Source organism: Schistocerca piceifrons, chromosome 1 (genome assembly GCF_021461385.2).
Source record: "Schistocerca piceifrons isolate TAMUIC-IGC-003096 chromosome 1, iqSchPice1.1, whole genome shotgun sequence".
Taxonomy (NCBI): Eukaryota; Metazoa; Arthropoda; class Insecta; order Orthoptera; family Acrididae; genus Schistocerca; species Schistocerca piceifrons.
In genome coordinates, this window is record NC_060138.1 from 389952859 (window position 1) to 389979503 (window position 26645).

Sequence of the window (26645 nt, forward strand, 5' to 3'; positions counted from 1 at the left end):
ACCTTGATTGTCGAGAATTACTCGTTGGCTCCGCATAAAAAAGAAGAAATACAAAGTAATGCTATAGACCCCCACGCTGCCGACAAGAACACTGCGTCTTTGTGGTGGCGGGGCTCGGCGTGGCGTTATTAAGAGTAATACGCTGATGAGAATCGAGTCCTGGACGAAGGGGCGCCGTGGCCACACCTCCCGTACGTCGCCGTGTTTTTGTAGCGCGCCCGGCACCGCAAATTGCCGTACTCTTCATCTGGCCTATTTGCGGTCGGCCCTGCGGGGACTGTACGTCATGCTTGTTGCAGTAACGCTCTCAGCGGTCTGCCGGGGCTCCGCGCTGCTGTCATCCCCAATCCCTCGGTTCCTCCTCTCAGCGGTTCACTGCCCAACGATGACCTTCCGGTATTCTGTAGCACCTACACAGGTCGCCTTGCAATTCGTCGAACCAGATAAATCACTTCTAAAGGCAACATAAAGAAGTGAACATCTATAGCAACTTCTTAATAAGGCTTCCAATTCCAAACCGCAACTACTTTTAGACTGATGATGATGAGGTCCCATACACCGAGGAGCGTATGGAACGACGCGGGAGACCCGCACCGGCGACTACGTAAGGACCTAGCGGAGGTGCTTTGCCAGTGCCTTCCTCCGACCGTAATGTGGATGAATGATGATGTTGAAGACAACTCAACAACACTCAGTCATCTTGAGGCAGGGAAAAATCCCCGACCCCCTGGGAATCGAACCCGGGACCCCGTGCGCGGGAAGCGAGAACGCTACCGCAAGACCACGAACTGCGGACACTTTTAGACTGTGCCATTATAAAACCAACCGAACAGCGCTAGTACCACGGATCAGTAATAAAATCCACAGCGTCCACGGATAAAGACGTTGAAAACTGTTTAAAAACTGGTTGGTTGAAATCGCTAACGTAAGTTGTCTGTGATGCAAAAAAGCCTATCAAAGTTCAAGGAAATATAAGACAAGCTCTGACGTACCGTTCAAAATACTGGGCAATGCGCAAATCACACGAATGGAAGCTCCAAAGTACAGAAACAAAGATGTGACGCTGATTTCGTAGAGTGGCTCTGAAAGTCAGAGAAAAGAACGACTACACTACATCCGAGGCTCGTTAACAAACCCGAAAAACTTCAAGAGAATCACTTCGCTGGTACGGGCTTGTCGTGCAACGCGGACTTAACCATTACACAAGGAAAGTCCTCGACATATAAGAGCCGAGAAGAGACCCTGGACGCCCACCACACACATCGTTTAGGACCCCAAAGGTTAACATGAAAACGATAGGAATGCTTCCCGAAATGAGGCATGTATCTTCAGAATGGCGTAACAAAACTAGGAGTTCATATCCCAAGAGGTATGGGAAACAAGTCACGGAAGAAGAAGAAGAAGAAGAAGATGATGATGATGAGGAGAGACACACATACACACGCACACACACACACACACACACACACACACACACACAGAGAGAGAGAGAGAGAGAGAGAAATTTTTCTCGTTGTAGTGTATCCGCAATACCCCACAGACTTTTCTATCCACAATGAACCTGAATCAGAGAATCAAATATGTGTGCTATGATCACACTCAAAAAGCAAATTTGCTAGTGTGGCTGTTTTCTGCGGCAAGTATATGAATATTCGTTTCATAAATTCTAAAACAAAACTTTACTATTCACCGAAAAAATGCATCTGTTTGCAATATAAAAGGCGAAACGCCTCTCGAGCGTACATGAATATAATATTTCAGCAAGGAAAAGGCGTTTACATTCATGAATGAATGATTGCTATGAATTTAGAGGAAAATTTTTGTGACACCTGGGATTGAAAGTCCTTTATTCTATTTCGAGTAGAGGATGTATTAGAGACGGCAGGTAAGAATAGGACTCAGACACACTGACGGCGTCGAGCAGGCAGTGCTCTTCTGGTCTGCGCCTCTGTGTGCGTACTGTGCAACGCTTTGCCGTACAAGGCAAAGCGCAGTACGCCGTTTTGAGGAGGCAGGGGCGCGAGCGAGACCCGAACCTGATACGCGCGCCGTACTGATCACTTTTGGTCTGGTGCACCAGGCGCCCCGAGTGTGGTTTTTGAACAGTAGTGGGCTCTCTTGTACACGAATGGCTGGTTGCACACCAATCTTTTTCTTAGAAAATGTGATAGACAAACAGGTAAAAAATGACAATATGCAGAAAAAAGTTTACACATTTCACAGACGGCGCACACGAATTCCCACCAGTTGGTATTTGACAAGGAGGAGCATCCGGACGCAGAAGCGAAGTAATGAAAGTATCTTCAACTCATGAAACGAATCGAGGCCCGTGACCTCAGCAGAACGCTAGAAAGAAGAATAGGAATATGTGTACTCTGCATTTCATCGCTTGCCATGTGCACCATCTTCTTTTGGGGACTGCATGTAGGAAGAAAGAATGTCGCGCTCTGTTACATGCTATGGCTAGAGAAATTCTACTCTACATACATTTTCCCGGCATGTTAATCCTTTAGCATCGAGGGAGAAATGTAAAGTAGATGGGAAGGTATGGACCGAACCAGTGGCAGGTTCAAGTCGTTCCTGAAGCCATCCCCGGATGACTCGATTGGAAGAGCAATGCTAAAGAATTAGAGTTGTCTAGATTAGACTCTCCGCGGGACACAGATGTTGTCACACAAGTTTGGTAGAAAAAAGTTACAGGAAGAGAATACTAGTCACCTAGTACGTTATACAGATTAATCCATTAATTTTCGGGCATTCAGCCGTGTTAATCCATCTGTTTGGGAGACGTTTAATGGATTATTCATTACGCCGTGAGAAGCTTGAAATAAACGAAAGTAAATTACTTTGCTACTGGAACGTTCTCCAGTGCCTCGGAGAGTACAACACAAAAACTACCGCAGGTTTATTCCCTCGACATCCGAACTGTGCTACTATCTGATCTCTAAGTCACACTGCTGTCGCCGAACACCAACAACGTCGGAGCACACATCAAAGAAAAGTTTTATTTGTACATTTTTCGGTTTTTGTGGCATTGCACCCTACTGCACCTCGGATGAAAGGCATGTCTGCAAGATGCTGTAACGGGTAACGTTCCATCGTCGAAAATCAATCACGAACTGTAGAGTGTGATTAATTCCACCGTGGGTGCATCTCAGGCGCGTGTGTATTGTCAATGCATCAGGCCATATTATTTACAAAATATAAGCGGTTTACAAATACGTCCGTCCCACGCATAGAGACTTCCTACCAGATGAAATATTTACACTCAAGAGCCAAAGAAACTGGTGCACCTGCCTAATATCGTGTAGGGCTCCGGCGAGCACACAGAAGTGCCTCAGTGCGACGTGGTGTGGACTCGACTAATGTCTTAGTTAGTGATGAAGGGGATTAGCACCATGAATCCTGCAGGGCTGTCCATAAATCCGTAAGAGTACGAGGGGGTGGAGATCTGAACAGCTCGTTGCAAGGCATTCCAGATATGCTCAATAATGTTCATGTCAGGGGAATCTGGTGGCCAGCGGAAGTGTTTGAACACAGAAGACTGGTCCTGGAGCCACTATGTAGCAATTCTAAACTTTTGGGGTGTCGCATTGTCCTGCTGCAATTGCCCAAATCCGTGGGAATGCACAAAGGACATGAATGGATGCAGGTTATCAGACAGGATGCTTAGGTACATGTCACCTGCCAGAGTCGTATCTAAACGTATTAGGGGTCCCATATCACCCAAACTGCACACACCCTACATCATTATAGAGCCACCACCAGCTTGAACAGTCCCCTGCTGCAATGCAGGGTCCATGGATTCAAGAGGTTGTCTCCATACCCATACACGTCCATCCGCTCGATACAATTTGAAACGAGACTCGTCCACCAGTCAACATGTTTCCAGTCATCAACAGTCCAATAACGGTGTTGACGGGCCCAGGCGAGGCGTAAAGCTTTGTGTCGTGCAGTCATCAAGGATACACAAATGCGAAGGCCCTTATCGAGGATGTTTAATTTAATGGTTCGCATGCTGACGCTTGTTGAGAGCTCAGCGTTGAAATCTGCAGCAATTTGCGGAATGGTTGCACTTCTGCCACGTTGAACGATTCTCTTCAGTCGTCGTCGGTCCCGTTCTTACAGGAGCTTTTTCCAGCCGCAGCGATGTCGGAGAATTGATGTTTTATCGGATTCCTGATGTTCATGGTACACTCGTGAAATGGTCGTAAGGGAAAGTCCAAACTTCACCGCTACCTCGGAGATGCTGTGTCCCATCGCTCGTGCGCCGGCTATAACGTTAAAACTCCTTAAATCTTGATGACCTGCCATAGTAGCAGCAGTAACCGATCTAAAAACTACCGGCAGACACTTTTTGTGTTATATAGGTGTTGTGTACATAGTTCCGCGTATTCAGTGCGTACACAACTTTCCCACTAGAGCGCGCCCCGCTAAGCACAACAGCGCAGGCGCAGCGCTCGTCCGTCTCCGCACTACGAGATGGCGCTGCCTTAGAGACGGACCAAATTCTGCTTCCGCCGATCCGCGTGTTAATATGTAACGCAGCCAATGAGATTGCTGCTAACGTAGAACCTTTTCTCCTCGCGGATCACACTTGCGCAGTGATACCTGAACGCTCTAGGTATTATAACGAGTGTACAGACCTCCGATTAGTGAGTCTGCATTAGTCTATAGTCAAGTTTCAGTCTGCGCCTAATAAGATCATCATATTCCTGTACATAGCCACGAAGAGAAATGTATAGACACTTTGTTAAGTATCAGAGATACGTGAGAATATGATTAACGTACCAAGACCAAAGGAACTTCAGATTGTCAATTGTAAACAGCATCCAGAATCAAGTTACGTAATATCTATGCTTTTTATTATTTTGATAAATGTGTGTGAAAATTAATCAAGTTCTGTTTAAAGTTGGTCACCGTCAATCTGCTACTCTGAGCGTGCAAGTGGCATTTCTATCGTCTGACCTAACGGCAGAAGATAAACACGCCACGATAAGACCACGAGACATATTGCTGACACTCGCCTACTTCGTTGGAGCGACAAGTCAAGTAATCTGATGGTGTGTGTACCGAAGGTCTTACAGTACGCGCACCACAATAGGCGTTGCCGACCGCAGCGTCGTATTCTGCCTGTTTAAATATCTCTGTATCTGAATATGCATGCCCATACCAGTTTCTTTGGCGCTTCAGCGTTTGGTTTCTTATGTAAATGGTCCGTTTTGGTTACTATGCCGTGTAAGCAGTGTAGACACGAGAGGTTTTGAGTGGGATTTGGGTGGTATGAGCCTGTAATTGCTGTGCGGATGGATGAAAGAAACGAAGAGTTGGCAAGGCAGCGGTCGTGCACTGAGTCTGTCTCTGTGGCGCAGGGACAGGCGGCTTCGGCGGCGGCGGCGGCGGCGCTGACCTCGAGACGGCGTGTTGCAGCAGGGATTGAGGGCGCTGTATCGGCGCCGCTGCCACCCACGTGGCGAACGCAGCGGCCAAGACGTCCTCATTACACGCGCATCCAGAAATCATTAGCACGGCACCCTGCCTGCTGCCTGCTGCTTGCTCCCTGCCCGGCCCCCACCCTGCGCACGGACGCCACGCCAGACTGCGTGGGCGGACGCCGCCGTTGCAGCCACCACTTGAGATCTGGATAAGCACCTGCTCACTAAGCTCAAGGTGGACACAGCATTTGCAGAATAAGATCTCGTCTCGCACCCGATGTTTTCAATTTAAGATGCGGGTAGTTAGAAAAATACTTTTAAAAACTGTGGGGACAGATTCCTTACACAAAACAAGAAAAAAAAGAAGAAAAAATTCTTCGTTTCCGAGTTTATAATAAAAGTTTACAATTTAAGTAACTGGAGTTCATGGACTCATAAACTCATAATAAATAGTCGAAAGATCCCCCTCCTGCGCGGGCCGGAGCGGCCGAGCGGTTCTAGGCGCTACAGTCTGGAGCCGCGCGACCGCTACGGTCGCAGGTTCGGATCCTGCCTCGGGCATGGATGTGTGTTATGTCCTTAGGTTAGTTAGGTTTAAGTAGTTCTAAGTTCTCGGGGACTGAAGAGCTAAGCAGTTAAGTCCCATAGTGCTCAGAGCCATTTGAACCATTTTTTTGAACCCCTCCTGCTTCTAAACACGCATGTCCTCGTCGGATTATGGACTGTCACCCCTTTTCAAATGTTTCCTGACGGTTGCGAATGGTTTCGCAGGCTTCCATAACACGCCGATGAAGAATTTCTGCATACGGGTGGTCTGCTGCGTAGGCCAACTGTTAAAGGTGCCCCCAGTGGCAATAATCCAAAGTATTGAGGTCGGAGGACCGCACAGGCCGTGGACTCCTCTACCTATCCATCTGTCATAGTATATACCAGCAAGAGCATCTGGCGCTCCAAAATGCATAAACCATATGTTTCTTTTTACTTGCAGGTGCACTTTTCTAGCAGATCTTGGAGGGTGCTCTGAATAAAGTGCCTGTAGACAGCGCCTGTACAACATGACGCAAGTCATGTTAAAATCACAGATTTTTGTTGGGAACTGCACAGCTTCTCGCATACAGATAACAAAAAAATCCTAACTGTCTAGAATTATCCGCACAATCCATTATAAAAATATGAGACAGATATAATTGTGAATTTCTTAAAGTTTTCAAGTATCTGACTAGGCAGTGAACATAAAATTCTGAAATTTTTGAAAACATACTCAGAAATCTTAAAATTTGTTAAAATTAAAATTTAAAACATTCGTGATCGCATTTTTATTGGAGCGAGTGACCAGTTTCGGCTCTTTCATAGAGTCATCTTCAGACTACAGAGTGGTGGATGGACATTGCCAGACGAGTTTCGTCGACCCTCGACGCTCGTGTAACTAGTTTCCATAACAAATCCAGCGTTCGCAGGTTCGAATCCTTTTTCGGATATGGATGTGTGTGATGTCCTTAGGTTAGTTAGGTTTAAGTAGCTCTAAGTCCCATAGTGCTCAGAGCCATTTGAACCATTTTGGTTACGTGTTTGTTTAAGCAACAGAAACGCGTCGACGAAATCCTGGAAACCTAAACTGGTCAACGCTTGAAGAAAGACACCAACTAACCTGCGAAAGGCTATTTACAAGTTTTAAGTGAGGAATCTAGGATTACACTACAGGTTCGTACGTATCGCTGCGCGGTGACAGCGCCCACAAAGACAGTTCATTCTTCGGTGCTCCATACGCGAATGAAGTCGGAAGTATCCTTTGCCACGCTCTTCCCAGTGGTTTGCAGAGTTTGTTTGCAGCTATATGAGGAGAACAGTTGGTATGATCATGGATGGTGTTTGGATTTTTTTTCTGTATATATCCTACGTAAGACCTCTGAGAGAGCTGTTTGCCAGGAATCGAATACGAACAGTAACTTGCCTATCCGCAGTACATGACGGTGATGCAGTACTGGATGAATCTCATTAGAGAACTTGGATCGTTTATGTGACAGGGTTATGGGAAAGGGTGCTTGTGTAATGCTTGGAAATCCTAGAGCCCATTTCCAGTTTAAATATGCAGCAGGTTGTCTGGGCTGTAGAATGAGTAGTCTGACGGCAGCAGAGGATGCACAGGGCTGGGAAGATGGTCTTGCCGCGGAGGGGGTCCTGGAATTCCCGCACTGGGGTGCCCATGAACCGCTCCGTCAAGACAATTACCCAGACACTTTATTTCACGGTAATTCCCGGCCATTATAATTGGCTGGTCATTGTGATACGAACCCACGAACGGCTAGTTGTCAGGTTCTTGCTGCCTGCGCCGTAAATCTCCATAACCATTTCCTTGATATATTACTTCTCGGGAGCGTAGCTTGTACTTCATTCACTGGGATGCAGCCTATCGCAAATGGAACTGATATCAAATGTTACTGCAGTCATCGAGTGGCAGGGCATAACGAATTAAAGTATGGTCTTTTCTCAGCAAATGCCATAGTCTGCGTGCTACACATCTGATTCTTTCTATTAAAATTTTTTCACCCGCTACCGTTAAATATAGAACAGGCTATTCAGTTAAACATGAAGCGCAAGAGACCGTTCAGCCAAATATCTGGCGATCTCGTAATGGGTCAGAGGCAATCAAGATGAGGTAATTTGCGACATTTTCGTAACAAACGAGAAAAACCTGCCGAAAATTCTTGGTCAGATCTGGTGAATAGAAATTTAATTCTGGTCACATCTATTGTATGTGTGTTCATGTGTATACACAATAAACTCGATGAATTGCTCGATATGTGCTGTGTATTTACGCCCTCTGCGTTTCTCCTGCCCGTAATTGAGATGTATTATGTGAGTTTTTGTTGGTTTTATGCTGCAAGGACGATAAGCTAAGCACTTATTTAAAGCTTAAAAGACATTATAGAAATAACGGCTCTGTCAAAGCATCAACTAGTTAAAGCTACACTAGTAGTATTAGCAGGAGGATATATAAAAAAGTAATGCCTCCTGTGGCACAAAAAATATATAATAGTGAACAAGTAACAGCGCAATTAGTGTAGAGCGTAGCCAGAGCTGCCCTGAAAAATTCATGGTTTTGTTTCCTGATCCATTTAACTCAGAATGATTTTCAAGCTGTTGATTGTGAACTCTAACGTGTCTGTCTCCTCGAATCACATCAGCATGACCGCGACTGGCATCTGTGAAAGATACCAACGGACGGCCGCTTCGTGGTTTGTTTTTGATGTACGTTTAGTCGCTACCAAATTTGTTCACCCAACGCCATGCATTACTGATGTCCACTGCAGAGTCTTCATATACTTGCTTCATGAATGGGGTTAAAAGAACTACAAAATCGAAGCAGCAAACCCCCGAGTTTTTCCAAACGGTTTTGATGCCTGAGTTCAACCAAGGCGCAAATGTCTGCTAAGGCACGGTGATTACGTTGAACGGAAATGTTGCCAAGAGGACAGTTCAGGCTATTACCTCTAATAATTACGCTTTATATGCTCATCATTAAATTTTTGACGATACAGGTGGCATTACTTTTTGAACTTCCATCGTACTTGAGAATACAGAGTAACTGTTAATGTTCTCACTACGTCAAAGATGAGCATGTAGTGTAGAAGCAACGCATAAATAAATAAGATACCTTGCGTACAGAAATAAATACGCGAAGAGGTGCATAAAATCCCGCATCGGCTGGAAACATTTAGCTCTGCTTTTTCTCTTTCGACCGAGCGAGGTGAGGTTGTGTAACGAAATTGGATTCGCTGTCCGAAGGAACAGGGTTCGAATCCCCGACTGAAAATCTGGGTTTATAGTCTTTTACCTGCGGATTTATTTAGTACCTTGAGGTGAATAGTGCTTGAGAAGACCACCGGAGTTCTGGCTCTATTTTTATCGTGTCTGATTTCATCGATGATCACCTCTCTGTTGGCGAGAAAATAACCTACAACCTTCCTTGTTATGTTCGATGTAAAATTTTTGGTTACATATTTTACTTTATTTGTTACCGTATTAGAATGGATGTGTGATTCGTATAAAACGTTGCAGACCTTTGCGTTAAAATAAATTCCTGTTTTCGATTTTCTACCTCCCTTCTGATTCATGGAATAGAACCATACTATTTCCAGTTGGTAGCAATACCAGGAGTAAGTCTTTTCCGCACATCCAAGTGCATTGTACTTCAGAAAGAGAAACGTACTCTTCCCTTGGTCAAGGTGCAGTAACCTTGATTACTGCTGTGATGCCAAAGTAATCATACTTTTAGTAGGTACTCTTTTGCTTTGGTGAAAGTGGTTCAGTAAACCGCAACAAAAATGTGCTATATCATTGCCACCATGATGTATTTAGATGCGCCGGCTGCTGTCAGATCTGTCCTGGGTTCGACTCCTCTGATCCTGGATCCTTCCAGCCTCGTGGAGACAAGTGATAAAGTGCTTGAGTAAATAAATAACGTCAATTATACGTAAGCCAGAGAAGTGGCAAATCGAAAGTATTGTATTAGCACGGCTGTCTCGCTTGTTTTTACTTAACAGAAAGTGAAAAAGACTGCTTCACACTGCCATCTGAGAACGAATCTCAGGGGATTCGATCCTAGTGACGGCACTATTCCGCAGAACTACATGGAGCTGCGATAGGAGTGGAGGTGCAGTTGCACGGGTTACGTAAGGCTAGCAGGCCGCCCTGGAGCGAGGACGGGCTGTTAGCGGCGCAGATGCTCCGATAAGGCGCCACTCGTCCTCCGCCATCTGAGTCATCTTCCGAGGGACATCATGTGCCGCACACAATGGCTCCTCTACAGCCCAGGGCAAGGAAAAAAGAAGCAGGCGAAACGGTGAACACATGTTAATTGGCCATCTCCCTCCCGTCGTCCTTGTGCGTCACTTTAAGGCTCCCCTTCAGCCACGAGTCTCTCTCTCTCTCTCTCTCTCTCTCTCTCTCTCTCTCTCTCCTAGGAGCAACGAGTCTGCTTTGTTCTCCAGGGCTCCCCGGTTCGAAGCCAGGGCATTACCTTTTTGAAATACGCTGTGCTCATACATATTCATTGTCATTGTGCCTCGTTTGCAATATATCATACTGAAAATTAATGCAATTTGCCTTCAGTTTCTAGAGAGGGAGATAGAGAGAGAGAATTTTGAAGTGCAAATAAGGCAAACAGCAAAAGGAAAAGCAAGTTCATAGACGCCGAAAGAAATGAGGGTGTAAGTGAAACCAACCTTTCCCATTATAATTCTGTTAGCAGCAAGGGAAAAGCCCGCCGGCTTCTATGTAAATAAGGAGTAATAAACGTAAACCACCGCAGGTGGTGTTTTGTCAATAAAAATGAAACACATCCGCTGTAACATACGTAAATTTCAGTATGTTTAAGGGAGAAAAAAGGGTACTACTTATTTCTGGACATCGTAAAATATTCCTGCTGCAGCCCTCAGAGTCTCAAGAAATACCGATAGGTGGTGACACCATATGCAGCCTTCAAAATGGCGTCTTTGACGGAGGCGCTTTCCAGGCTGAGAGCTGTCATTGAGTTTCTTTTTCCGGAAAACCAGAGCGTCGCTGATATTTGCAGTTGTTCTTCTAATTTGTGTTCCTTGCGTCCAAATGACACCAAGATGAAATTTCTCGGCGATTCATAACCGTGTGCCGAACCGGGCCTCGAACCCGGAACCTTGCCACTGACGGGAAGTGCTTTTACCGACGGGCGTTGCCTCACTCATACAGTTTATATCTTCCTCTTAATTTCGAAGTAGTGCAAACACTTGGCCGCAGAGTGAAGTTCTCTTTATGGAACCATTCTCCCAGGCTATGGCCAAGCCAGTTTTCAACGATACACTCCCAGTAATGACGGTTCCTCGACTTAGCGCGAAAATTTATGTGAAATTTGGAAAGTAGGAAACGGATGGTGTCAGAATCAAAGCTGTGGGCACAGTTCTTGAGTCTTACCTGGATAATCCGCAGAAAAGCGTGTTGCTCTGGAAAGGCAAGATTCCAGTTTCGAATCCTGCATAGGTACTTGGAATAGATTTTCCAGTACTGAACCGAGCATCAGCATTCCAGGAGTACAAGCAAATATCACGATAGAAACTCAGGATAAGCCGAATGAAACGCCCACATCTGGATGGCCGGATGGGGATTTGAACCGTCGTTCTCCAGAATTCGAGTCCAGTGTGCTGACTCCTGTGTCATCTCACTAGGAACGTTGTGAAGAGACAGGGCAGAGATATAGGGATGCGATCACACTAGCATGCTGTCCAGGCCCGCAATGCTCGGTCGTCGCGTAGTCCCGGACAAAGTAAACGTGTGGAGATAAAGTGAGCTGTCCCTTGCAGGTGGTACATCTGGCGACCTCGTGATATGTAGCGTTTTTCAGATCACAGGTGCGGAGGAAATAGAGATCGCTGCGGCTGAACTGGCAGCCTTCTCCTCGGAGGACAAGCACGCCGAGTACCGATCGCGTGCTGTCCGGTCGCGCCTGTTACATCACGCCGGAGCAGTGCGGCGCGGCGCGGCCAGGGAGAAAGTGACGTGCCTTGGCGGCCAAGTTCACGCTCGTCTTCAGGGTCAGGGGCTCGCCTGGTACAGCCGCGCACGCCGCACGACTCACTCTGCAACCCCTGGCAGAGCCTCGAAGCTCACACCTCACTTGTTTACGACCACTACGGCCTACTTCAAACGGATTAATGACAGCCTGGAGAAACGAAGTACTACCAGCATTCCAAACAAAGTGCTGCCATTTTACTATGGTCGTCGAGCTTCTTACGTGGTTTGAGTTCTGGAGCACACAGAGCAAGTAAACAAATAGCGGTGTTGTTGTTGTTGTGGTCTTCAGTGCTGAGACTGCTTTGATGCAGCTCTCCATGCTACTCTATCCTGTGCAAGCTTCTTCATCTCCCAGTACGTACTGCAGCCTACATCGCTCTGAATCTGATTAGTGTACCCATCTCTTGGTCTCCCTCCACGCTGCCCTCCAATACTAAATTGGTGATCCCTTGATGCCTCAGAACATGTCCTACCAACCGATCCCTTCTTCCAGTCACTAACTCTTCTAATCCCCAATTCTATTCAGTACCTCCTCTTTAGTTATGTGATCTACCCATCTAATCTTCAGCATTCTTCTGTAGCACCATATTTCGAAAGCTTCTATTCTCTTCTTGTCCCAACTATTTATCGTCCATGTTTCACTTCCATACATGGCTACACTCCGTACAAATACTTTCAGAAACGACTTCCTGACACATAAATCTATACTCGATGTTAACAAATTTCTCCTCTTCAGAAACGCTTTCCTTGCCATTGCCAGTCTACATTTTATATCCTCTCTACTTCGACCATCTTCAGTTATTTTGCTTCCCAAATAGCAAATCTCCTTTACTACTTTAAGTGTCTCATTTATTAATCTAATTCCCTCAGCATCACCCGACGTAATTCGACTACATTCCATTATCCTCGTTTTGCTTTTGTTGATGTTCATCTTATATCCTCCTTTCAAGACACTGTCCATTCCGTTCAACTGCTCTTCCAAGTCCTTTGCTGTCTCTGACAGAATTACAATGTCATCGGCGAACCTCAAAGTTTTTATTTCTTCTCCATGGATTTTAATACCTACTCCGAATTTTTCTTTTGTTTCCTTTACTGCTTGCTCAATACACAGATTGAATAACATCGGGGAGAGGCTATAACCCTGACTCACTCCCTTCCCAACCAGTGCTTCCCTTTCACGTCCCTCGACTTCTATAACTGCCATCTCGTTTCTGTACAAATTGTAAATAGCCTTTCGCTCCCTGTATCTTACCCCTGCCACCTTTAGAATTTGAAAGAGAGCATTCCAGTCAACTTTGTCGAAAACTTTCTTTAAGTCTACAAATGCTAGAAACGTAGGTTTGCCTCTTCTTAATCTAGCTTCTAAGATGCGTCGTAGGGTCAGTATTGCCTCACGTGTTCCAATATTTCTACGGAATCCAAACTGATCTTCGCCGAGGTCGGCTTCTACCAGTTTTTCCATTCGTCTGTAAAGAATTCGCGTTATTATTTTGCACCCGTGACTTATTGAACTGATAGTTCGGTAATTTTCACATCTGTCAACACCTGCTTTCTTTGGAATTGTAATTATTATATTATTCTTGAAGTCTGGAGGTATTTCCCCCGTCTCATACATTTTTCTCACCAGATGGTAGAGTTTTGTCTGGACTGGCTCTCCCAAGGCCAAGCGGTAGATGCCAATAAATCATCGTACCCATCTTTGTTTTCTTTCGTATGTACGAGGGCGTGCTGAAAAGTAATGCCACCGAATTATTTTTACAAAAATTCTTAAATCTTTTTTTAAAATTAAACGAACATTATTGACATTCTACAAGTTTATTCTTCAGGTCTACATATTTATTTCTCAACATAGTCGCCCTGGCGACGAACACATTTCTTCCAACGAGAGACTAATTCGTACCGTCACTATAGAATGTTTGAGTTTGTTGACGGCGTCACAGCCTCACTTCTGCTTGCACCGCTTCATCACTATCAAAGTGAAGTCCTGGAACGTGTTCTTTAAGTTTTGGAAACAGACGAAAATAGTATGGGGCCAAGTCGGGACTGCATGGAGGATGATCGGCGACAGTGAACCCAAGACGTCGGATTGCTACACACGTCGCAGCGCTTGTGTGTGGATAGGTCTTTTCATGTGCAGGAGAGGGCACTCCATGGGTGGACGAACTATTCGAAATCGAAACTAGATTACAGTACGCTCTTTCCCACGCACTGACATAGTTGCGTTACACACCGCCTTGTTACACGCTACAGTACAAAGCGACAGAAGGCTCCAAAAATGTAGACAAGAAGAATAAAGATGTAGGATGTTAATAACGTTTTTGTACTTTTCAACACGCCCTCTTATCGAGAATTGCGAAGTTTCCTGATAACATGGTCGTAAATTAGCTTATGGAAATTGCTCCTTATATATCCTTTTTACTTACAGACCTGAAAATGCGCGCTGCCGAAACGCGTCTTAATAAAAAGTCTGTGACGCAAGTCCGTGACCGGCTATTGGCCTGACTGCAAGTAGAATGCAGCCTTTCTTCGACGCGGCTTTAGGAGCGGGAGGGTGGCGGACCAACCGCCCCGCCAAGAACGTCATAGTACGGATTAACAAATAGACAATTCTTTGTATAAGAGCAAAGAGTGATAGCTGACCTATTCAGAGATCTTTTTCCTATCTAATCTAATCTTTACCCTTTAGTGGATCGCCACCCTACGATAGCTAAATTATTTCACACAGAGCAATCACGCAAACTAAAAAAATGATTGGCGGAACAACCAGTTATCGTCTAGTCTCTTTCATTGTTTTAATAAATGGTCTGTCTGGAACGCTGCTAGAGTGATGCACGATGTGTGTTACACTGAACAATTGACCATCTAATTCGTAGGCCTGCCCAACAAATGGAATAAGTTGGCTCACATTACAATGACGTTTCAGTTAGTTGTAAAGTCACCCTACGAGTGATCCTCCCAGGGAGAACTCAGAGAAACGAATTCAGATGCAATCATTCACCATGCAGCGGACTGTTCCCCGTTCCGGAACTTGCCTATGGAAAGACGAACGTCCAAAATTCGAAGTCCAGTCCAGCACGTATTTTATCTGTCAAAAAGTTCTAAGATAATATACTTACATTGTTATTTAGGTATGGTTTTACGATTTAAGTAACAGCTTAAATACTGAGTGTTACTCTGATAGGAACTGCAACAACCAGTCGCTATTAATGATATCAAATTTGTTCTATTAGCCGCTGCCGGTTTCGGGTGTTTACACGTCCGTAGACACTTATGTCGTAATCTGAGTGTCCATCTTGTCTATACGGGTGTGAAAACACCAGAAATCGGCATGGACAATGGAACGTCCCCCACGAATTTTCAGACTAGAGCGGACTGTGCGCTGGTATGCCACTTCCTGGCAGATTATAAAAAAGGGACTCGAACCCGGGACTTTTCACGGACATGTGCTCTGACGACTTAACTATCCGAGCACGTCTGACAACCCTCTCTCGAAGCCCCAATTCCGCCTGTACCGGTACCTCTCTCTTACCTTCCGAACCTCACAGACTTCCAAACTTCCTGTATACCTCGCGTGGTTAGCACTCATTTGTGTCACGAATGCTAATCCCGCAAGGTATGCAGGTGAACATTTGTGTCAATTTCTGGAAGGAAAGGGCGGTAGAGCAATTACCTGCGAAACGCGAAAGTGCTAGGCTCTAGTAGGTTCTGGCACCCAGTTTTGATCTGCCAGGAAGTGTCTGCTGCAATTGCTTCACAGTAATTGGTTCAAAATGGTTCAAATGGCTCTGAACACTATGGGACTTAACTTCTGAGGTCATCAGTCCCATAGAACTTAGAACTACTTAAACCTAACTAACCTAAGGGCATCACACACATTCATGCCCGGGGCAGGATTCGAACCTGCGACCGTAGCAGTCGCGCGGTTCCGGTCTGAAGCGCCTAGAACCGCTCGGCCACACTGGTCGGCAGTAATTGTTATTTGGACCCTTAGAAGGCGACATGAAATTAATCATAGCATAGATGTCTGGTGAGGAGTATAGACCAGTGTTGCTTCTTTTACATAAAGCGGGCGTTCGAAACGTATACGAAGAGGGGCTACTGAACATATGCAGAGAAGGGCAGCACGAATGGTCAGAGGTTCGTTTGAACCGGGAAAGAGCGCCACTGAAATGACTCTCAAACCGGACCTGGCAGACGACCCCTGTACATGGAAGTCGACTATCCTATGAAAGGCTTCTGCTTATAGGAATACACTAACACGGGGAGCCGGCCGCTGTGGTCGGACGGTTCTAGGCGCTTCAGTCTGGAACCGCGCGACCGCTACGATCGCAGGTACGAATCCTGCCTCGTCCATGGACGTGTGTGATGTCCTTAGGTTAGTTAGGTTTAAGAAGTTCTAAGTTCTAGGGGACTGATAACCTCAGATGTTAAGTCCCATAGTGTTCAGAGCCATTTGAACCATTTGAACTAGACCAATTATAGCGCTGACAGACGCCTTTCAGCAGTCATTCTTTGCTCGCTTCATATGCGAGTAGATCTTGAAAGTAACCTTAACGTGTAGTACAATGGGAGCTACCCCTTGACATTCATAAGAGATTTGTAGTGTTGAGTCGATGTAGATATGTGTCAAGGGATTTCACTGCGGGTTTAATCAGTTCACTGAGTATTAATCTACCAAAGACATACTGGCCATGTTATTGTATACGACGTGATAAAACTGAGCACCAGTTTGAGGACCCAACGTGGGCTATCTGCCTTCGCGCATGGTGTGTTGTTAACTTTGCTGTTCGACCACACTTCACGCATCGCTTCGAAGCTTTAACTTGCTACAGCGCCTCCCTTCTGTCCGGGTTACACAAGTAAGGGGGTCGAGCCCGGCACACGGTTTGAATTTGAGTGTCGGAGCTGAAAAACCTTTTAGTTGTATGCCTCGCGAATTCACAAAAATGAACTGTAACGGAAAAACTCCCGGGTGGGTAGCATTCCCTTCTATCTGAAACTCCGTCATAATTTGAGAATGAGCACGCCCGACTTATAGGGGCGTTAAGATCTGCAGACCGTGTCCCGAGGCTGCAGCCTTCCTCTGGAGACGGAAGAAATGCGACGGAGTGGTCCAGAAGAAGGCCCAGCAAGGCAGCTTCTGTAGCCGGGTGTCCGTCCGTTGCGGCCCGGTCCTCTCCTTTGTGCGGCTCTCAGAGCTGAGAAGCCAACGGGTCTGCGCCGACGTGACTGTAGCTCTACAAAGGCGCCTGTGGCCTTAATCGCCCCGTCCCCGTTAACGTCAACAGAAAACCTAACGGCCCAATAATCTCCAGAGTCGGCGAAGAATTGAACCGATGAGCTGCGAAGTCAGGGTCGCCACGCAGATCGCAGAGTACACTGCTGCTGGCGCCAGAGGATCATTGTGAAGCTGCACTCAATTACCCACTGAACGAAATTGTTTGAGAATTTTACTGACAAATTAAAATAGTGTGCCGGACCGATACTCGAGCCCAAAATCTTGCCTTTTGCCAGAAATGTTATTACCGATTGAGTTAGACACGACTCCCGGCCACGCTCCACCATCCTCCCCACAACAATGAAACTTCACAGACGCTGTCCAACATACCTTCAAAAAGTAAGGGAATTGAAACTGCGAGAGCGCGTCCTGAGTCGTGCCCGGGTAGCTTAACTGGTGACAACAGCACCAGATCAGGTTCAGGGTTTGATTCTCGATCGAGCACACAGGACGAAAAAGAGGCAGATTGCAGCTTTTCTAAGCGAAGCACAGTCTAAACGAAGTATTTTGATGGCGTGTCCGGTTTTAGATGAACTAGTACGCCTTCAGATTTAAAATATGCATAGTAAGGTAGCCGTCACTACCATCGGTTACTATGCGCAGCCGAAACTTCTACTCTCCATACCCTGTAGTCCAATTCTGTATATTTTAGATATGGAGATAATCTAGTTCCTCATAAAACTTTTATATCAGCAAAATAGTGATCTAAACTGTACTTAGGAAACCACAATATAAAATCACGTTTTCAAAAGTGGTTCAAATGGCTCTGAGCACTATGGGACTTACCATCTGAGGTCATCAGTCCCCTAGAACTTAGAACTACTGAAACCTAAGTAACCTAAGGGCATCACACACATCCATGCCCGAGGCAGGATTCGAACCTGCGACCGTAACAGCTGCGCGGTTACGGACTGGAGCGCCTAGAACCGCTCGTCCACAGCGGCCGGCCTGAAATAACAAACGAGTGTGTTTTGGAGCGGAGACTGTTAGTACTAGAATGAAATGCCTTCACTATCTCTTAATTGTGAGGTGAACAGTTGAAGAAATGAAGCGTGGAAGGATCTGGTGTCGGATTAAGAAAACAGAAGACGCAGAGAGGAAACTGGCTTCGTAGCAATGCGTTGAGAGTTACGAAAGCCGGGTCAATAAGTAATTGTATGTGGAAAATCCAGCCACAACTCTTCGCAAGCATAAACTTCGTTCATGGGCGCTACTGCTACATTGCTATGCATTTTACATTACTGTCAGGATGGGAAAGGAGTTTACGCAGGCTCATGAATACTAAGGAATAGCTACTACTAGGAGAAATAGCGACTCGTGTTTCGGAAGCCGACACCTGCCCCTCTACATAACCGTGCAACGACACCCTAGGCTAAGAATGGTCTGCGGCATCGCTTCGTGTCCCGGGTGCATTCGTTGAATTGCCTTAGGTTTCAACAAAATATTGGCAAAGACGAAAGTCAACTGGCAGAAGAGATACTAGGATCAACCGGGAATAGATACCTACATTCAGTGCTGCTTTTCTGGGGCAACGGTGGGGGATGAGTACCGCTAAACTTTTTCGTCGACAAAGTAATTTTTTTACGATATTGAGAACTTGGAAGAGTGCCAAAGATTTATTTCACGGACGTAAATTTTTCATTGCATTTTTTCGTGTTGGTAATTGCAATACGAACGATACCAGTGCAGTTTTTGGTGGGAAAAGTGATGTCATTGACTGTTTCAAGCATTTCGATGCTGTGGCGAAGGTTCTCGACAATTGAATCGCTGGCAGTCAGTTCGACAAGCATGTAGTGCCCTCGCCCGCTAATAGTGGGCGATGGTAGTGCTAAACGGATATGCGTATGCTCAAACGCCGAGCTACCGATAGATGTCTCTACGGTCCCGCTACCATGATGATGTTGGTGATGTCATGGCTAACAGCAGACGGGTGGTATCCCATGCTTCAGTTATAAGTAATTTTCGCTGCATTATATCCAATGTCGGATTACCCTCAAACTTTTTTTTAGAAAAAAAGCACTGCTTACGTCTATCAGGTTTCAATGATTTTTCCTAAGGAAAAGCATTTCAGTCGAATGTCAGGAAGATTCCTGAACCAGGTCACGGCCGCTTCGTTCCCTCGTCCTTCCTCTGAACTCTTTGTCCAGTAATATCGTCGTCTACAAGAAAATCTCCATGTATCGCCAGAGATGCAATGCCTGTCAGGTTGCATCCTTGCACGCATGCGCGACTGTATATCTCGCGGTCGTTACAGCGAGTCTCGAGGTCGCAGACCTTTTTATTACAGTTTCTCGAATACAGTGTTAAGGCGCGCGCCGTCGCGACTATGTTGTCGAGCGCTCGGCTCCGGAGGAAATATGGCTCGATAAATCTCGCGCGGCGTGTCATTACGACCCGCCGCCGATTTTTATGGCGTGCTCTTTTGTCGACTTGAGGAACGGCCGTCGCCGGGAAGACGAGAGGACCGCGAGAGCGTGGAGGGGCGACGCGCATACAGCACGTAAACACGGGCTAGTAGCGCGATGTCCGGTAACCGGAGGTGTGCACCGGGTAATCCGCGGAGACGACAATGTGGCTGCGAGCGTGTGGCGCTTGGGGCAGGTCGTGCGTCAACACGGCGACGAGCGCTCGTGCTGGCTTCGCCGGCCGCGCCGCACAAAGGCACAAAGCCGGCCAGACGTGCCCGCGGCCGCGCTGCCCAGAGCCCGCCGAGTTTACGACCGCCGCCGCCGGGTGACGTCTGCTCACAAAGCCACCAGCCTACTGGCCCACCGCCTTCCTGTCACCGCTCGCCTTCTACAACAACTCGCCGCCTCAAAGCTACACACGCCAACAAAGCTTCGGAAGATCTCTTGGTGGAAATGAATGAACGCATACTGTCGACATGCCGTAGGAACATTAGCACCAAATTGTCATCGAAACACGCTCGGATCACACATTGTGCGCTATAATTAGTACAAAACTTGACTCTCGAATTTACAGCCGGGCGGGATTAGCCGAGCGGTTTAAGGCGCTGGAGTAATGGACTGTGCGGCTGGTCCCGGCGGTGGTTCGAGTCCTCCCTCGGGCATTGGTGTGTGTGTTTGCCCTCAGGATAATTTAGGTTAAGTACTGTGTAAGCTGATGACCTTAGCAGTTAAGTCCCGTAAGATTTCACACACATTTTTGATTTTACACTATGGTTGCTACTGGATGCCATCGTGAAATGAACCCGGTTCCTCCGCATGGCAGTCTTGTGCCAACCATTGCATCACAGAGTAACAGCTACACCCTACGTACTCAATTTATTATTTGTTCGATGATTCCAGTCCCTGTCTTCCCCTACAGTTTTTACCGTCTACAACTCGTACCATGGAAATTATATTCCTTGATCTCTTAACACGTGTCCTATCATATTGTCTCTGCTTCTTGTCATTGTTTTCCGCATGTTCCTTTCTCCTCCAAATCCGCAAAAGAAACACCTCATTACTTATCAGGCTGAATAATTTTCAATATACTTCTATAGCACAGCATCTCAAACGCTTCGATTCTCTTCTTTTCCGATATTCCCACAGTCCATGTTTTGTGCCCGAGCGGTTCTAGGCGCTTCAGTCCGGAACCGCGCTGCTGCTACGGTCGCAGGTTCGAATCCTGCCTAGGGCATGGATGTGTGTGATGTCCTTAGGTTAGCTCGGTTGAAGTAGTTCTAAGTGCTATGGGACTGATGGCCTCAGATGTTAAGTCCCATGCTTCATTTCCATACAAAACAGTGCTCCAACCGTACATTCTCATTAGTTTTTTCCTCAAATTAAGGCCATTGTTTGATAGCCTTACTTTGCTGAGGAATGCACTCTTTGCCTGAACTAGTCTGCTTTTATGTCCTCATTGCTTGGTCTACGAAGTGTTATTTTACTTCCAAGGTAGTGGAAATGCCGCACTTCGTCTACTTCGTGGTACCCAAGTTTAATTCTAAGTTTATCGCTAATTTCGTTTCTGCTACCTTTCATTCAGTTCGAAATGTCTTCCCACACCTTCACTTAGGATATCAATGTCATCAGCAAATCTTGTCACTGATATCATTTCACCGTGAATTTTAAAGCCATTCTTGAACCTTTCTTTTATTTTTGACATTGCTTCTGAGGTGTATAGATGGAAAAAAATGGCTCTGAGCACTATGGGACTTAACATCGGAGGTCATCAGTCCCCTAGAACTTAGAACTACTTAAACATAACTAACCTAAGGACATCACACACATCCATGCCCGAGGCAGGATTCGAACCTGCGACCGTAGCAGTCGCGCGGTTCCGGACTGAAGCGCCTAGAACAGCTCGGCCACCGCGGCCGGCTTATAGATTGAACAGTAGCGGCGAAAGACTACAGCTTCCTCTTACACCATTTCTAATGCGTGCACTTCGTTCTTTCCCATTCTTATCTCCCCTTCTTGTTCTTGTGCATGTCGTATATTACCCATTTTTTGCCTGTGGATTACACTTATATACCTGAGAATTTCAAAAATCTTGCACCATTTCACGTTATCGTACGCCTTTCCTAGGTCGGCGAGTCTTGCTTCCACTTCCAAGCGCAATTTTGGAACTGCCTCTATAGTGCCTTTATCTAGCCAAACTTATCGTCATCTAGCAGATAGTCGATTACCTTTTTCATCTCAACCCAAAAGTCGTCATTCGAGGAAAATGACACGAGGATTGATCAGCACTTCCTGATGCTCCAAAAGCCTAATCGCAGAGGTATTTTGTCACCCGAAAATAAGCAGTAGTCTTCCTGGAGGCCTTGAGCGCTGATGTTAACCAATGTCGTTTGCTCCACAGCGGTCTCTGATGCAAAAGCACCAGAAATTCTGCCATGAATACACTAGGGAAGCTCCGGCTGGTATTACCAGCATTCATACAAAGGTTTTTCTTCATGACATAGTCATCTGATCTTTGTAAGAAGTGGACGGACAGTCTGATTTTGCATTCTGTAATCTTTTCTATTATCAATGTTATTTTTTTAAGTTATCCGTTACGTTTTCTATACGGACGTTTTCTTTCATGTTAACTCCAGTGACTGATCCAACATGAACGCTGCTTTTATTGGTATATTCAGCACATCTGAGCCTTTCGAAATGGTCATGTGGCATTAACCGTAACGAACACACAGGACGTAACAAAAGTATGTGGTCAAACTTTCACGATACATTCCTCGCACATAGAAGAAGGAAATATGTTGTATGGACATGATTCCAGAAACTTTGTGTTATCATATTGCATTCTCTATCTACAACTCTTCATAGTGCATTAAACATGCAAGCGCTGGGGAAGAGAACATACCAGCGTACAACACAAACTCATCGTTGCAAGAAACTCTTGGTTACGTCTGGTTGCATGTTAATGTCTGTCGCTTTCTTAATGGCAAATTCAGTCACAGATGTACAGAAAGAGGTGTGCGAGTTCCCTGACAACGCTCTCTGGAAAAAAATCCACTATGCTTACATCCATAAAGCGTTGCTCTTGTCTACCAAACACTGGCACAAAACGCAGTGTGTCTTCATGTCAGTATTATGGGAGGTGGCGAAACGACACACAGTACTCCAGGCCTACATCAACCTATCCGAGACTCAATGCAACAGTGGCATGTATCAATGCTAATGTATGGCATTTTGGTCACCTCGTGTAAGAAGGAGTTACGTGCGCTACATTTATACACTCTTTTCCTGTGTAGCAAATGAGTTCTAACTTGGAAATACTCACTGACCCATATCCATATGACATATTTTTATCTTTTATCTGTGAAGAATATATGCTGAAAGTTTGCCCATACATTTTTAGTACATCCTGTACGTTAGTTACGGACAGGATGCTCAATGATGGCTGTGCATTACCGTCTCAACACGCGCCTCTGTCAAATACACGAGCAAAATTTGCATTCTTGTTGCGATGAACTGCCGGCCGCGGTGGTCTCGCGGTTAAGGCGCTCAGTCCGGAACCGCACTACTGCTACGGTCGCAGGTTCGAATCCTGCCTCGGGCATGGATGTGTGTGATGTCCTTAGGTTAGTTAGGTTTACGTAGTTCTAAGTTCTAGGGGACTGATGACCACAGAAGTTAAGTCCCACGTGCTCAGAGCCATTTGAACCATTTTTTTTTGCGATGAACTTGTGGAGTCAATATTAAAGAAAGGTCCGTAATGAGTACATAAAGGGTAGTTTGAAAATAGCAGTAATTGCAGAAAGACATCCTCACTTATATGGTTCGACCGTGTGTTAAGCTGATAGTTTTCATCGCTGCAGGCAACAGAAGAGAGGCCATCTGTCCACAAGGATATGAAGATGAGCTTGGTAGAACAAAACGCAAACAAAAGACGCAAATGGCATCAGAAGGATTAGAAAATGTGTAACGGTGCTTTGTAGGGTGGAAGGAGAAGCTCGGCTCACGGATAGCAATATAGTGAAGATGTAACAAGCGTATGTATCACACTAAAGCTGCACTTTCTGGGAGTACACCACACGTCGGAATGGTGCTTACTCTCAAACAGCATGCATACAATAAAGGTACAGATTTCATCACACTGTTCGCTTCAGGATCGTCCTTTAACCTGTTGCACCTCTTAAGTAAAGGGGACGTCATAATAATCCAATCGCCCACGATATGCTGGAGCCATTTATCGCTTGAGGCGACTGCACAAATACAAGAAACTTGTTTTGATAATAGCGTGGTGTGGCCTTTCTGGTAACAATCTAGACACGGAACCAACGCGCAGGACTGCTGCGAGTAATTACTAAACTCGTTCGGAATATTCGGGATACTTAAAAAGGGCTGGATTTCGTTGATGATGAACGTGCAAATGCAGTTGGACTCAGATCCACCACACTCACTAGGATAACCTCTCAACTGTGGTAAGCTGGTGGTCCCAGAACAGGGACTTGAACCGAAGGTCGTACTTTCTTATGTATTTGTACACGAAGGTCGTTTTCAAGCCGACCGGAGTGGCCGAGCGGTTCTAGGCCCTTCAGTCTGTAACCGCGCGACCGCCACGGTCACAGGTTCGAATCCTTCCTCGGGCATGGATGTGTGTGATGTCCTTAGGTTAGTTATGTTTAAGTAGTTCTAAGTTCTAGGGGACTGGTGACCTCAGAAGTTGAGTCCCATAGTGCTCAGAGCCATTTGAACCATTTTTTGGACGTTTTCAAGAAAATATCTATGTTACCTTAATATTTGTTACAGTTACTTCTTAGTACTCTTTTCTAAAATAATATTTGAAACCCTTATACGACGGGTAACTGTAAAAGTTTTATTTATTACCTCGAAAAAACAAAGACGTTTGTTTTTCGTTTGTTTGCACGTACATGCAGGTAGCCCTGGTACACAATGATATCCCGACGCCAGAATATCACAGCACTTTGCTAGAGGAGCCAAAACAAAGTGGAATTTTTCTATCGACTACCGATGAGCTACAGTTCTGTGATGTGGGTATCTGAATGTTTACCGGGTTTGTATACATCTAACTGCAAAGAAACAAAAAATTAATTGAGTAACTTTATTTCTTCGAGGCGGTAATTAGAGCTTTATAACTACCCGTGGTATTTATATTGTACAGACGTCTGAGAAACACTCACTCAGGTATTTACTTGTCGCTGGATAGGGCATGAAGGAAATTACGCACTAGAAGTGAGGTATCTCTTGAAGGAACGGGAACTGAACCTACCGTGGTCTTGTGGAGAACATGGAGTCTGTTATGAGTTTGCCGTAAAGGACTATGACTGTAATGTATGCAGTCCGAGCAGTGGAGAGGCATGACGTAGCGGAAGAGCAGCGCGACGAGTGGGCTAACGGTGCGGTGAGCCAACATCCGCAGGTACAGTACAGTGTTTCGCGGGTCGGGTTAGTGGAGCTGGGGCTGCCCGAGGCCCGTGGAAGCTAAGCGTGCGACAAGTGTAGCCGTGACAACGCGTGGCCCACATAGCGCGGGTCTAGCGGTCCAGCGCGCGGCAGGTGATGGAGGACATTCCTGCGGTCAACGCCAGAGCTGTTTCGTGTGCGCGGCCGCCCGCAGCCGTTTCCCAGTAACCTAACGGTGGCGCGCCGGGCGCTGCCAACCACCGACGGGGAACCTGGCAGCCTTCTGCTGCGTGTTTCATACTTATTGCCCATGACCAGCTGTCTCCCTCTTTTTTTTTTTTCAGTCGCGAACGAGCACATGCAGTGAAGAAACTCTGGGACATTGCTTCGAATCCCCGTCGGCTCACTCAGATTTCGGTTTTTCGTGATTTTTTCCTAAATCGCTTAAAACGAATAACCGAGATGGTTCCTAGAAGGGACGCGGCCGACTTCCTTTCCAACATTTCTCCAATCCGAGCTTGTCCTCCTTTTCTAACGACCTGGTCGTCGATGGGTCGTTAAACCCTTACCCTCCCTCCTCCCCCCCCCCCGTTCTTATTTCTCTGTAGTTACCGAAATTGATGCGTCACATCTGTGACATCAGTTACTCGACGACAGTGTGTTGGTATTGCAGAAAACTCGATCGTTCTGAGATATTTATTTCCAGTACCTGACGTGAGGCAGTTATTTAGCACTGATCAGTAGTGGGATTACTGTTTCAAGGCGGCCTTACGCACTCCTGAAGGAACGAGTTTGCCATGTCTGTGATATAAAAATAAAAACTGTTCGATATAATAAATCTTAATAGTGCTCACTAAAATACCGAATACACTCATAACGTGGACAACAGTAACAACTAGTTTGCTGCAGTGTAAAGTGGCTGTAATTTTTAAATCAAGAATACTTAAGCAATCAAGACTTTAAACCGAATTTTTAACACTGTATTGGAACGAAGACTGTGGAGATACTATTGTTTGCTGTGAGACTTTCTTTTTTAAAAGGAAGCACAAAATATAAAGGCTAACACTGCCGCATAAATACCGAAAATGTTTTGATATCGAGCAGTTTATGTAGTGCTGCGAGTGGACATCATGTTTAGTGATTTCCTATCATTTCAACAAGCTGGAAATACCAGTCTATAAATAACAATGATGATATATCACAGTCGTGATTGTGTGTGTGCGGATGTGTGTGTGTGTGTGTGTGTGTGTGTGTGTGTGTGTGTGTGTGTGAGGGGGGGGGGGGGTTTAAAGAGACAGAGAGAGAGAGAGAGAGAGATAAGCAACAGATGAAGATATTTCGTTGCATATATGGCTTGTGGTATCAACGGCGAATGGAATTAACAAGGCTCTGGAAGATAATGAGAAAGATGCAATTACGAAGCAACATCGTAGCGCCGCAAATGAACACAGTTGTCTTAACATGGCCAGTCACTTCGTCGTACATGCTTCCCTGTGCAACATATCGTAACAATAATCCTAAAATATTAAATTTTTGCCTTTAATAAGAGACAATGCGAATCAAGTAAATAAC

The 26645-nt window shown here is 45.8% G+C and overlaps 1 protein-coding gene across 1 annotated transcript in view; it reads right to left on the reverse strand.

Moving 5' to 3' along the window:
* LOC124726698 (fap1 adhesin) overlaps positions 1-26645 on the reverse strand; it is a 285663-nt gene that overhangs the window by 139523 nt on the left and 119495 nt on the right. The gene's annotated exons all lie outside the window — the stretch shown is intronic.